Source organism: Symsagittifera roscoffensis, chromosome 10 (genome assembly GCF_963678635.1).
Source record: "Symsagittifera roscoffensis chromosome 10, txSymRosc1.1, whole genome shotgun sequence".
Classification (NCBI taxonomy): domain Eukaryota; kingdom Metazoa; phylum Xenacoelomorpha; order Acoela; family Convolutidae; genus Symsagittifera; species Symsagittifera roscoffensis.
The window spans coordinates 16,180,850-16,193,617 of record NC_087071.1 but is presented as its reverse complement, the minus strand read 5'-3'; the positions used below and the strand labels follow the sequence as shown (position 1 = coordinate 16,193,617).

General features: G+C 34.3%; 1 protein-coding gene across 1 annotated transcript in view; it reads left to right on the top strand.

Moving 5' to 3' along the window:
* Positions 1 to 565: 565 nt before the first annotated feature.
* LOC134855159 (dual specificity tyrosine-phosphorylation-regulated kinase 2-like) overlaps positions 566 to 12,768 on the top strand; it is a 61,117-nt gene continuing 48,914 nt past the window's right edge. The window contains exons 1-3 of the mRNA XM_063871573.1: positions 566 to 681; positions 7,638 to 7,696; positions 8,108 to 8,270. The gene's annotated coding sequence lies outside the window, so the exon portion shown is untranslated. The remainder of the gene's footprint in view (positions 682 to 7,637; positions 7,697 to 8,107; positions 8,271 to 12,768) is intronic.

Sequence of the window (12,768 nt, the reverse complement as noted above, 5' to 3'; positions counted from 1 at the left end):
AAAACCAAGAGAGAATAAAATAAAATTACAAGACAAGAGAAGAAAGAAGTTATATTTTGTTATTGCCGAAATACAGTTTGAATTGAATATTAAATTTACTTGGCAAACAGCAGACAAAATGTTTATTCATTTGGAAGTTTACACTCCTTATTCAAATCGTAACCTTACATTTAACTCCCTCCCCCATCACCTTCGCAGGGTATTTTTGACAAATAATTTTTTTCCTGCAATTCTGATCATGCTTATTGTTCTTAACGCTTCTCTGTCCACGTAATATTTTTTTTCACGCTGTCTTGTTCACGCTAATGTTTTGTTCACGCTATCCTGCTCATGATTTTTTAAAATCACGATATGCCCAATATTTTTTTCACGCTAGCTGTAGGAAATCATTGTCTGAAATTGTTTTTTATTAACGCATAATTCTGAACAGTCCCATTTTTCTATTTTTTTTAAAAGTCCTAAAGAGTTCTTGGATTGTCTGCTGTTTGACTTGTCACTTTCCATTAACCGTTGTCTACTCTCCAGTTATAGCTAGTCAGCCTGTCTGTTATAACCTGTACCTGTAAACCGCTAGTTGTTTCTGTTCGTTAGTAGTCAGTTGTCCAGTGTTGTGTTATTATTGCTGTCATAAATGAAGAAGAAACGGGAATGGTGAAAATGAAACAAAGACTATGCCAAAAGGTCAGTTGAGTTGAGTAGTCAAAATGGCTTTCCTTTTGCCGTGAACTTAATTTTTACTCTTTTCCTAGTCCGCTTCTGATTTTCGCTAGCACCGAATTTCGTAGCTTGCCCCCTCTCAAGTTTTCTATTTTATAGTTGTTTTACTTGTTATTACAGCCAAACGCAGGAAGTTTTGATGTAAGGTATAAAGACTAAATCGTTTCCAAAGTGTGGCTCTATTCCAGTTCTTCCCCCTGATTTTTTCTGAAATTCAATTATGAAAGTCTTTTTGAAATGACTTTTCATGTTATAAACAGCATTAAAACGTGTTACCGTGAACAAATGAAGAAACTTTTTCCATTCAAAATGCCGTGTGAACATTTTTTGAACAGCTTAATTTTGTAATTTTACGAGCGGGGGGGGGGGGGGGTGGTGGGAAACTTGAAAAGAGCCTAAATTGTTGTTATGTTCACCACAAGGTTCGTTCAATTCCGACAACGTTGAAGCAGTTTTTGAAAATTGAAGTGTAGGGAAAAGGGGTAAGGAAAAAGATTAAACTATAGTTTTTGGTTGTGCGACAAACGGCGCGAGAAGATATACACTAGTGGACAAAATTAACCGTAAAATCTGGTTTTCACTCTCTAAAATACCTGCAGATGAGGAAAGCATGCATTTTCAAACCCGGATTACTTTGATAACAAATTTTGTTAGTTTAATAGAGGGTATTTTTTTTTGGTTTATGAAAAAAGGGCTCTTTTCCAGTTTCCCCCCTTTCAAAATACTAGTTTTGTGTTTTACGTGTTAATACGGCCAACTGCGTGATGTTACGCTGTAAAGTATGAAGAAAAAATCTGTTCACAGTTGTCGATTTGTTCACCCCGCCAAATTTTATTGCATTATGGCAACGTTGAATAAATTTTTCAAAATTGAATTTGAAAGGTGGGGGGGGGGACTGGAGAAGAGCCGAAAAAGATTTCGCTGAAACTCGGAGTAAATGTTGTCCAAAATGGACATTGGAAACAGCATTTTAGAGAGTAACAATCTGATTTTGCGCTTAATTTTGTACTCTAGTCTAGCAGAAGAATGAATAAAATAGGTATCGATTCTTCTTCCGTTCCAGCGCACCGGAGTACTGTTGGTACCTAGTGATTAGGTTGCTACCTCGTGATGAGCGTACAGTTTTTCCGGCTCTTTTCCAGTTCCCCCCCTTTCAAAATACCGAGTTTTATATTTGTTTTACGTGTTATTATGGCTAAATGCGTGAAGTTACGCTGTAAAGTATGAAGAACAAATCTGTTCAGAATTGTCGATTTGTTCACCACGACAAATTTCATTGCATTCTGACAACGTTAAATAGACTTTTCAAAATTGAATTTGAAAGGAGGGGGGAAACTGGAAAAGAGCCGTTTTTCCTATTTGGCCAGACACTTTTCCACTTCCCCCCACATCAAACTTTCAATTTTGTTAGTTGTCTTGGTTGGTATTATGGCTGAATGCGTAATGTTACGATCTATGTTATGAAGAAGAAAACGGCTCTTTTTCAGTTCCTCCCTTTCAAATTCAATTTTGAAAAGTCTATTTAACGTTGTCATAATGTAATGAAATTTGGCGTGGTAAACAAATCGACAATTCTGAACAGAATCGTTCTTCATACTTTACAGCGTAACATCACGCATTTAGCCGTAATAACACGTAAAACAAACATAAAACCCGGTATTTTGAAAGGGGGAACTGGAAAAGAGCCAAGAAAACGGTTAATAATAGTTGGTGTTGTTCAACGTGCATATTTTCATTACATTATGACAAATTAAAGTTAGTTTTCCGAAACTGAAATTCAAATGTGGGGAAAAGTGGAAAAGAGCCCAGGATCGCGCAAAATGCTCTTGTTTCAAATATTTTCAAAGGCATCGGCTCTCGAAAGTTACTAAGTAAAGAGTATAAAACTGTGAAACAAACCTTGTTGTAAAAAAATAGGGCTCTTTTCCAGTTCCCCCTTTCAAAATACCGAGTTTTATGTTTGTTTTACGTGTTATTACGGCTAAACGCGTGATGTTACGCTGTAAAGTATAAAGAACGATTCTATTCAGAATTGTCGATTTGTTCACCACGCCAAATTTCATTGGATTATGACAACGTTAAATAGACTTTTCAAAGTTGAATTTGAAAGATGGGGATTGGACAAGAGCCAAAAATAGATCAGGCAGTTTCACCGGCTCTTCTCTACTTCCTCACATTTGAAATTTTGTGTTGAAAGTTGTTATAAGTGGTTATACGCTATGATGTTATGTATGAAAACGTTATGCGTGATTATGCGTTACGATGTAATGTATGGAAATATTTTCAGAATAGTTAGTTTGTTCACCATGCATTTTTTCATTGCAGTATGGAAACGTAAAAATTCCTTCAAACTTGAATTTCAAATCACGGCGAGGTAGAAAAAAGTCATTTCCCCAAATTTAAAATATTATTAAATGAAATCTGCTATTTGTTATGGCTAGTTGCGCGAAAGTATTATTACAAAAGTAAGAAAAAATGGGTTTAGAATAGTCTGGCTTTCCTTTAAAAAATTTCATTTGTTAACGAAAAACTGTCAATTAGTTCTCATAATGAAAGTTACAATCTGAAAGTGAGAGAGTCCTAAAATGTGTCAAAGATCTGAATCCTTTCTACGGAAAATATCCAGCTGTTTTTTTCTCAGTTGGACTGATTTTTCTTACTTGCGCCTTTTTAAAATGCTTTGAAAGTTACCAATTTACGATAGAGGGTTTTAAGTAACAATATGAGACTGAATACATCCAGATAATTCTTTTTGTACTCTCTTGTCTCCACATAAGTTCACATAGATAGCTTTGTAGCCTTGAACGGTGAGTGCACCACCTTTTTCTGTTTCATGACATTCCACATGCATTCAACCTTGTTTGTACTTGCTTTAGTTCTTGGATCCCTCTACTTTTGTCTATGATGAACCGTCAGATTACTGATTTGCTTTTCAGATTTTTGCTTGCTTTTTGGGAAAGTTTTCTATTAATTAGAAAATACTGAGTTCCTTTTTGAACTGATTAAATTATCGGAATGAAATTTTTTTTCGTGCGGCTAGACACAGCATTAGGAACTATTCAAATTCCCTACAAATTACCCCAAAACCTTTTGCTCTTTGTCATCATGGCCACAATTTTCTTGTGTTTCGAATTCCTCCATGGCCACGAATTCCTCCATGGTCATGGAATTCCTTGTTTTTCCTCCATGGCCACGAATTTTCTTTGTCTAAAAAAACTAGTCTATCTCAAGTTATGTCAGCTCCGCTAATTATTTAAGGATTAGCAAACCATGCTTGAGCACTTACCTCTAATAAATTGTTGTTGCAATCGACCATGGTTTTTCTAGAAACTGTAACAGGAGTGTACTAATTGACCAACAAAAAGAAAAGTAACGTGAATTTGCTGTATGATAGATGTGTCCCATGAAACCAGCTTATGTTTTTCAGTTGAGGTTGACGTCCCCCTTTTTTGTAATACGACGCTCTCGGTCTTCCTTCTCAGTTGAATCTAATTTCATTACAGATGCATATTTAATACATCATCTATCTGCATTTGACAATCGTTTTTCAATTTGATAGCGTCAGTTTTATCTTGTATAATATTGTTCATTTTGCACGTTTTTCAAATTTTTTTTCACGCAGGAAAAAATGCAAATTCCGGGCATTTTCGATTTCTTAGACATCCGATGAAAGTACCTTACAAGATTGATGCTAATTGGAAGAATGATATTTCAGTTGTGAAATTATGAGGGTGGAGGGATAATAAAATTAAAACCTTCGGTTGTCTAGTGTTTGAAGCAATTATGTCCTCGAACAATTGAACTAGGGGTGGCTGGTGTCTTCGCAATGTTGCTCATTTTGAGAATTCCAAACAGTCGTTGATTTTTTCATTAATCATAGCTGGCATTTTTCTGCCAACTACTCTTGTTTCAAATATTCATAAGCCTCGGCTCTTTTCTACTTTTCCAGCCCTCAAAAAATTACTATGTAAAGAGTAAAAAATTGCTCATATAGAAGTTTTCATGAAAGTGATGTTATTGAACTTAGCTCAGGCATTTTCACCGGCTCTTTCCTACTTCCCTCCGCATTTAATTTTTTTAAATTTCTATTTGTTTTATGTGATTGTACGTTACGATTTGAATGAAGTATGAAAAACATCTGTTCAGGATAGTTGTTCGTTCATCATGCATTTTTTTCATTGCATTATAACAACGTTAAAAAGCTTTCAAACTTGAATTTCAAAAAGGGATGGGTCGAAAAAGTGCCCTTTCCCCAAAATTATAATATTATGTTATTAAATCCTTGCTATTTCGTATGGCTTAATGCTCGAAAGTGTTATTAGAAGTGTAAAAAACAAATGGATAACAATAGTCTGGCTTGCGATGAAAGTTTCGCTCATTTTTTGACAGTGTAAAAATAAGTTTCATAATGAAAGTTTCAATCTGAAGGAAAGTGAAAATGAGCCAAAAAAGTATCAAATTTATGAATCAATGTCTTTGCAAAATATCCATCAATTTTTTTCAGTTGGGATTTTTTTGTTCGTCCATATTTTAAAAATGCTATATTTTTAAGGTTATCAATAACGTTAGAAGGTTATAAGTAACATTATTAGACAGAATACAATCAAATAAGTGTTCTTTGTTGTTTCTTTGTCTCTACATAAATTCACATGGATAGCTGTCTAGCATTGAACAGTGGGTGCCCACCGTTTTCTGTTTCTTGATTATGCTACTAAACATTGTTTGTACATGCTCTAGTTTTTGGATCCGTGAGAAGTTTGAAGAATTTTCCATTCTCCAGAAAATATCCGAGTTCTTTCTTGAATTGATCATGAAATTTTAGAAATCAAAATTTCTCTCGTGCGGTTGGATACAGCATATAGAAAGCATTCACTCATTTCCCTACACGTTTCCCTTCCAACCTGTTGCTCTTGCAGCATGGTCATGATTTCTTTTCTCTATTTCTAAAAAGACTCGTATATATCTCAGGATTTGTCAACTCAGCCAATTTTTAAAGAATAAGCCAAATTTGCTTGAGCTCAAAACTCTCTAAATTAGTTGTTTCAACCGACGATCGTTTTTGGAAAGATATTTATAACTCTTTTTTGGCAAACTGCAACAGGTGTTTACTCATTTGTTCAACAGTAAGAAAATTAAAAGTTTTGCTGTATGATAGATGTTCCCCATGAAACCAGGCTCGCTTTTGATTTGGGGTTGATGTTTCCTTTTTTTACACCGCTATCGGTCTTCCTTATCAGTTGAATTTAGTTTCACTACAGCTGCACTTTTAAAACATCATTTATCTGCATTTGAGAATTGAAAGTGTCAGTTTCATCTTGTATAATGTTCATTTTGCACTTTCTTAAAGTATTTTTCCATTCCATGCAGGAAAACGTGCATTTTCCGATCACTAACGTTTTTTTTACAACACCTGTTGGAAAATAAGTTGCAAGGTTGATGCTTATTAGAATGAATACTCAATTATGATTTTAAAAAGTGGAGGGAAAGGAAAAAGCCCTTGGTTGTCTAGTGGTTGAGATGCAGTTATGTTCTTGACCAAATGAACGAGGGCTTCCGGGTGTTAGGCAATTTTGCTCATATTTAGGATTTAAGTTAGCCATTGATTTTTTTTAATCAATCTTCTGTAGCAATTTTCCTTCGACTGCTGCTTTTGTTGATTTTTGGAAATCACCAGAAAGGTATAGTTGCAGCGAGAATTGCTATCTGACGTTTCAACCCGCTTATTTGCCTTCAGAGAGTAAATTGAAAAAAAAGTCACTCTACCTTTTTTGTTGCGATAAAATATGACAAGTTTTAGATATTCGCAACATTGAATGCTCATTTTTAGTTTTGAACTAAAAACTGACGATGAAGAATCTTAAATCAGTATCGGAATCTTTTTTTTTTCTTAAAAAGTCAAATTTTTTTTAAGTAAGTCATAATTTTTGTTTTGATTGCGTTCATTGAATCTTTTCCACTTGTCTGTTGGCTATTTTTTTTCAATTTAGGATTTTTATTTAGTTTTCTCGCAAATTTTCACCTACTTCAATTGTACTCTACTGAAAAAAAACTGACAACCGAAATTTTGCGAAATTATGAAAAAGTTGGAAACAAAATTTCAAATTCATTTCTTAATTTTGGCTCATCTCCTTTTCCCCTTCTTATTTCAAATTTTTCATTTTCTCCGACGTCTTTATGTTCATGAAATTGGTCTAGTTTTTGCTTTCAAAAGAAGTCATTAATTTTTTGCTCTCATTACCGTAGTCCTTTTATTGTATGCTTATGGACTTTACAGAATTAGGATGTTTATGTCCTTAAGTTTGGATTTTTTGCTTTATTCCTTTTTTATCAAACAAGTTGAATCTTTTCTCTGATTTTAATTTTTGCGTAGATGTGAAAATGAAACATAAACCAAAATCCGTCTTGTAATCAGCTGGTTTCAAAACCGCTTTTTAGAAACATCCGAAATAGAGAAGTAACATGCGTTTGAGAACTATTGTGATTTGTTCGTTTTCAAAACAGGAGCGGATTTCTAATGGAAAAGCTTCTTCGCCGCACAGTGAAATCACTGGTTTATTTCCTATGTAAAGACATAATTAATTATTAAGTCTTATTGCAGATGAGTTGGAGCGTTTGATTTGATTTGTGTATTGAGTGTTTTAGTTTCTGTTTCTCTGAAGATATTTTTATCGGTGTTTATTTTGACGCCAATGGATTTTGCAATAAAGGACAGTATTTCGAACAAAATCTTGATAAATTGTTAATTTTTTTCCTGGCCAAAAGGTTCAATAATAGTACAGGGGTTTTTATATTGAAATCCAAACTATTTTCAATAATCTTCTGTTATTCAGCTCTCCTATCTATTTTCGAATTATTTACTTTGCAAGAGTAGCCAATTTATAACTAATCTGGTTATTATGCGTTGGTTATGATGACTCTAGATAGCAAATGTCGGTAGATGCCATTGCTCAACGGGCTCCATTGCAACCACATCATTTCGGTGAAATATCAGAACAATTATTTATATAAATAATGAATAAAAATATTAGTACTAAATTTTGACTAAAAGGGGTTGTGTAACTGCCTTCAATGATTTTCAAAGTCTGAATGAATGGGAAATCTAAGTCATGTCAGGCAAACCAGAATTACTACAGTTTTTGCTGTAAAATTATACCTTATTGCTTTAAATGAAGTCTAATACGCACAGCCTTTCCGTATCATATGTTGAAGATCAAAATAATCACGATATTACACAAAAGTTAAAGTTTTGGGATCAAGTTCAAAAATGTTTATTTGACCTTTAAGCTTGTGAAAAGAGTAACTTGCAATTTTAAATACGTTATTTTCGTAAAATACTATTTAAAAATTTGTACAACCTTTTCTGATATATCGCCATCCTATCAATTCCCAGTGTCAGTGGAGACTCAACCATCAGTAGTAGCCCCATCATCTACCCTTGCAGCCTCATTACGTAATCAGACGCATTACAGCAACAGCAATAGGAGCAGCAACAACAGTTTGCATCAGACGATAGAGAGAACAGCTGCACCTCCGCCACCCCAAAACATAATCAGGTTACTTCGATTTTCAAGTGTTAGCATGCTGGTGAACTTAATGGTTAGCATGCTCTTCCTAATTTTTTCGATGAAACTGCGAGTTTGTGAGTCTTGATTTTCGGTTTTATTGTTTCGACCACTGAACGTGGGGGTGGGGAGGAACTTTGTCTTCGAGTGTTTTAGTATTTTCTTATTTTATTTTTTTTTCAACGCAAAATCTGGTACCAAAAAAATCATTGCAATGGGTCGAGTGATGATATATATTATCTATTATATGTATACAAATGTGGGTTTCACGATCTCGCCATGTTTAAGTTTTTTCAACGTTTTTTTCATCTTTAAGAAAAGAAATTTTTCACGTTTAAGCTATATCGTTTATTGCATTGGTGAAGACTTTTCAATTTTCCAGTTTGAATTTAGTGTTTATTTCACTTATTTTCCAATTAGCAACCCAATAGTGGGATGCTGTCAGTTTTCTCCAGTTAGTGCATTTTGCCTCCAATTATGAATAACCGAATCTTTTTAGTTTACGAGATACGACGACTTTTCGAGATTTTTCAAAAGTTTCTAGAAACTTTAATTTAAAAGATTTCACAAGGTTTGAAATTCTCAACCCTACAGTTGGGGGCTGTCAGAATACTCTAAGGGTTTTTGAATCTTGTCTACTTATGATATCTCAAATATTGGTTGTTTTTGAGATATGAAGTGTTTTGTGTTTCTAGTCCTGTACAAAGTTTAACCCAAGGTTGGATGTCAAAGCCTGTTTTTGTTCCACTTGCGGGTGCAACAATAATGCTTGAAAACCCCAAAACCTAGAAAATATCGCCATCTGCTTTAAGGCGTCTCTGTTGTAATCTGAGTTAAACTAATTACTATATCATGTTGTGTGGTGCAAATTGTTACCAACAATGGTCTGTTCCTTCTATACTATATTTAAATGCGAGTGACAACTTTCTCCCATGTTTAAGCATGATAATTTTGTATGTTTAACGAAAGAGTTTGTTCATGTTTCAGCTATATCATATATTGCAATGCTTAAGAAAATTTTTCAATTAGTTTTCCGCAAGGTCATCAATTTTCAGTAATTGTTTTGCGAGGCCAAATTAAGACTGTCTATCTACCCGTCTCATAATTTTTTTGCTTTCATCTATCTATTATATATTTATATACGGGCTTCACTATCTCGCCATGTTTAAGCTTTTTCAATGTATTTTTTTTGCATGTTTAACAAAAGAATTTTTTCACGCTTAAGCTATATCGTATATTGCAATGGCTAAGTTTTTTTACGCATTTCCAGTTTAAATTCAGTATTCATTTCATCAAGTTTAAAATCAGCAACCCAGTAGTAGGATATTGACAGAGTTTTCCCAGGTTTTGCGATTCTGGCCTCCATATATGAATAACCAAATGCTTTTAGTTTACGAGATAGGCAGTTTTCAAGATTTCTCAAAAATTTCTAGAAAATTTAATTAAGAAAAATTTCTCATTTTTTGAAATTCTCACCCTGTATCTCATTCCTGTTGTGGCATACTGGATTCTCAGGGGTTGGCAATCTTGCCTCCAAATCTCACTTCTCAAATCGTTGTAGTTTTCGAGATATGACGTTTTTTTATGATTTCAAAAACTAAGACTTTAACAAATTCCAAAACGTTGAAGATCTCATTCCTGTTGTGGGATACTGTGAGAATACTCTTAGAGGTTGTGAATCTTGCCTCTAATTATGGCTGCTCAAATCTATGTAGTTTTCGAGATATGACGTTTTTTAGGATTTTTTCAAAATTTTTCAGAAAAGTTAGATATAAAAAATTTCACAAAACTTCATATTCGCATCGCTGTGGCGAGGCTCTGTCATAGTACTCTCAGGAGTTGCGAATTTTGCCTCCAAATATGACTGGTCTAATCTTTGTAGTTTTCGAGATACGACGTTTTTTATCATTTTCTCCGAAATTTTCAAAAAAACTTAGATGTTAAAAAATTCAAAAACGTCGAAGATCTCAATCCTGTTATTGGAATCTGTGAGGGTACTCTCAGCGAGTTGCGAATCTTGCCACTGAATATGGCTCCTCATTTATTTGTAGTTTTCGAGATATGACGGTTTTTAGGATTCTCTCAAATTTTTTCAGAGAACTTAGATATAAAAAAATTCACAAAACTTGAAAATACTATCTATGTAGTGAGGCTTTGTCAGGGTACTCTCAGGGGTTGCAAATTTTGCCTCCAACTATGGCTGCTCAAACCCTTAAAGTTTTCCAGATATGACGTTTTTTGTGAATTTTTCAAAAAATTTTCATGAAAATTAAAATATATATTTTTTTCAAAGTATGAAATTCCTAACGTGTAGTTGGGGGCAGTCAGTAATCCCAGGGGTTGCAAATTCGGCCTCCAAATAAGAATGCACAGTAGTTTTAAGAGTTAAGACGATTTTTGAGATTTTTTTTTAGAAATTTTCAGAAAACTCAAATTACTAAAAATAATTCACCAAAGTGAAATTCCCCAACCTGTAGTTGTGTGCTGTTAGAGTACTTTCAAAGATTGCGATTATTGCCATCAAATAAGACTACTGAAATCTTGGTAGTTTTCGAGATGTGAAATTTTTTCTGGTTCTCAAAAAATCCCTTTTTTTAGAAAACTTAAGGTGAAGTTTCTCAAAGTTTGAATTTCCCAACGTTGTAGTTGGGTACTATAAGAGTACTCTCAAAATTTGCAATTTTTACGTCCAAATGCGACGGCTCAATTGCCTTTTCCAAGATGTGACGTTTCTTAGTTCACTTTAAATTTTTCGAAGAACTTAAAAAAACTTCACAAAATATTATTGTTCTTCAAACTTTGTATGAAAAACTTGAATAAAGAACTTTGCAAAATACGAACTTTGTAATTACGAACCTTGTAATTGGGTGCTGTCAGAGTACACTCAAAGAATGCAGATCTTTTTTTCAATATATGCGGTTTATTTTGAGTACCGGAGGTGCGTTAAACGCTAGTCAGTTTTAAGAGCGTCATCTATAGCGAAAGCGATGTTTTGAAACACAATTTTTTTTTACTAATGGTTTCAACTTCGTAAAACATTTTAAACTCAAAACCGTTAGATATTGTTTCTTGTTTACGCTAGCGAGCAGCTAGTGTTTTAGTAGCAAGCTTCTTTTCTTCTAACTTAACTTTTTTAACCCGTTCACTTCTGTGCCTTTTTGCTATAATCACGATCTATATCATTGGAAATTTCATAGCATCTGTTCTCGGCTTTATTTATGGCTAGTGTTTGTGATGAACTAAGCGTCCGTGGCTGAGTGGTTAGTGCGTGAGACTAAATTTTTCTAGGTCGGAGTAGGTCGTTGGTTCGAGTCCGAGACGTCGCCGAATTCTCACTAATTCGAGGCTTATTTTTACTTTTTTCATCTAGAGCTACTTGTCGTGTTCTCGCTAGTGTTTGCGAAGCGCAGCTTTGCCTCTGTGTTTATTCTTGTGATAGTTTTTGATAATTTACTTCGCTCTTTGATTACGCTTGCGGTTAGCAAGCGTTATCAAATCGTAAAGGAGACTTTTTTCACGTTAACAACTAGTTTAACTAAATCATTTGAGTGACTATACAGCTGACATACTTAGTATCATCAAAATTCAAATGTATTTTTTGCTGGGTACTAGTTACTACAGCCTAATTTCAGGGGGAGTTAAAACCTTCGAATTTTTTTTTACAAAACCAGTTTTTGTTTTTGGCTCAACTGGTGTCTGCTCAAATATTGTCGGCCTTGTTTCCGCTTCGTAAAATTTGTTCTGTTGCTAATTTGAGTTTCAATTGTATTGCTTGGAATGTTTGATCAGAATTCCAGTTTGATTAGAACAGGTGTTATGAAAGTGTATGGGATTGGGTTTTTTATTTTCTTTTTGAGACGCTTCGGAAAGTTATTTTTTTGGCAAAAAATTTAGTTTTTCTCAAAAACCCTTTAACCGAGTTTCAAAAAAAAGCTATCCATAGAAAGAGCGCCGATTTTCTTGTTTGCTTCTATACATCTCTATAAGGCCTTCGAAAAAGTCTGTGGGTCGAATATTTGACCAATGCTTCTATGCAACCTTCGAAAAAGTCTGTGGGAGGAATATTTGACCGGTAAGTAGGCAAGTTCTCTCGAAAACTTACCTACGGAATCTGAGTTTTTGGTTTCAAGGAATAGAATGGATTTGAAAAACTCCCCTCTTTAAGTGGCTACGCCCAATTTTTTCCTCACTTAAAAGTAAGGCCCTCTGAATAGTCAGAGGAGAAAATACACTCCAATATTTGAGATTGTGGTTTCAATCCACCGAACAGGTTGTTGGAAGCTCCTTTGTATACGCGTCATCGCCCAATTTTTTAGCACAAAAATTTATGGCCCTCGGAAGAGTCAAAATTTTGATTTTTGACAGTTGTAAGAAACTTGGTGACTTTTATCGAGAACTACCCTTCCAACCTGGGTTTTGGGTTCAATAGAAACTACAGGTTGGTCGAATCTCTTCTATTTGAGCGGCTACGTATTATTTTTTACAAACA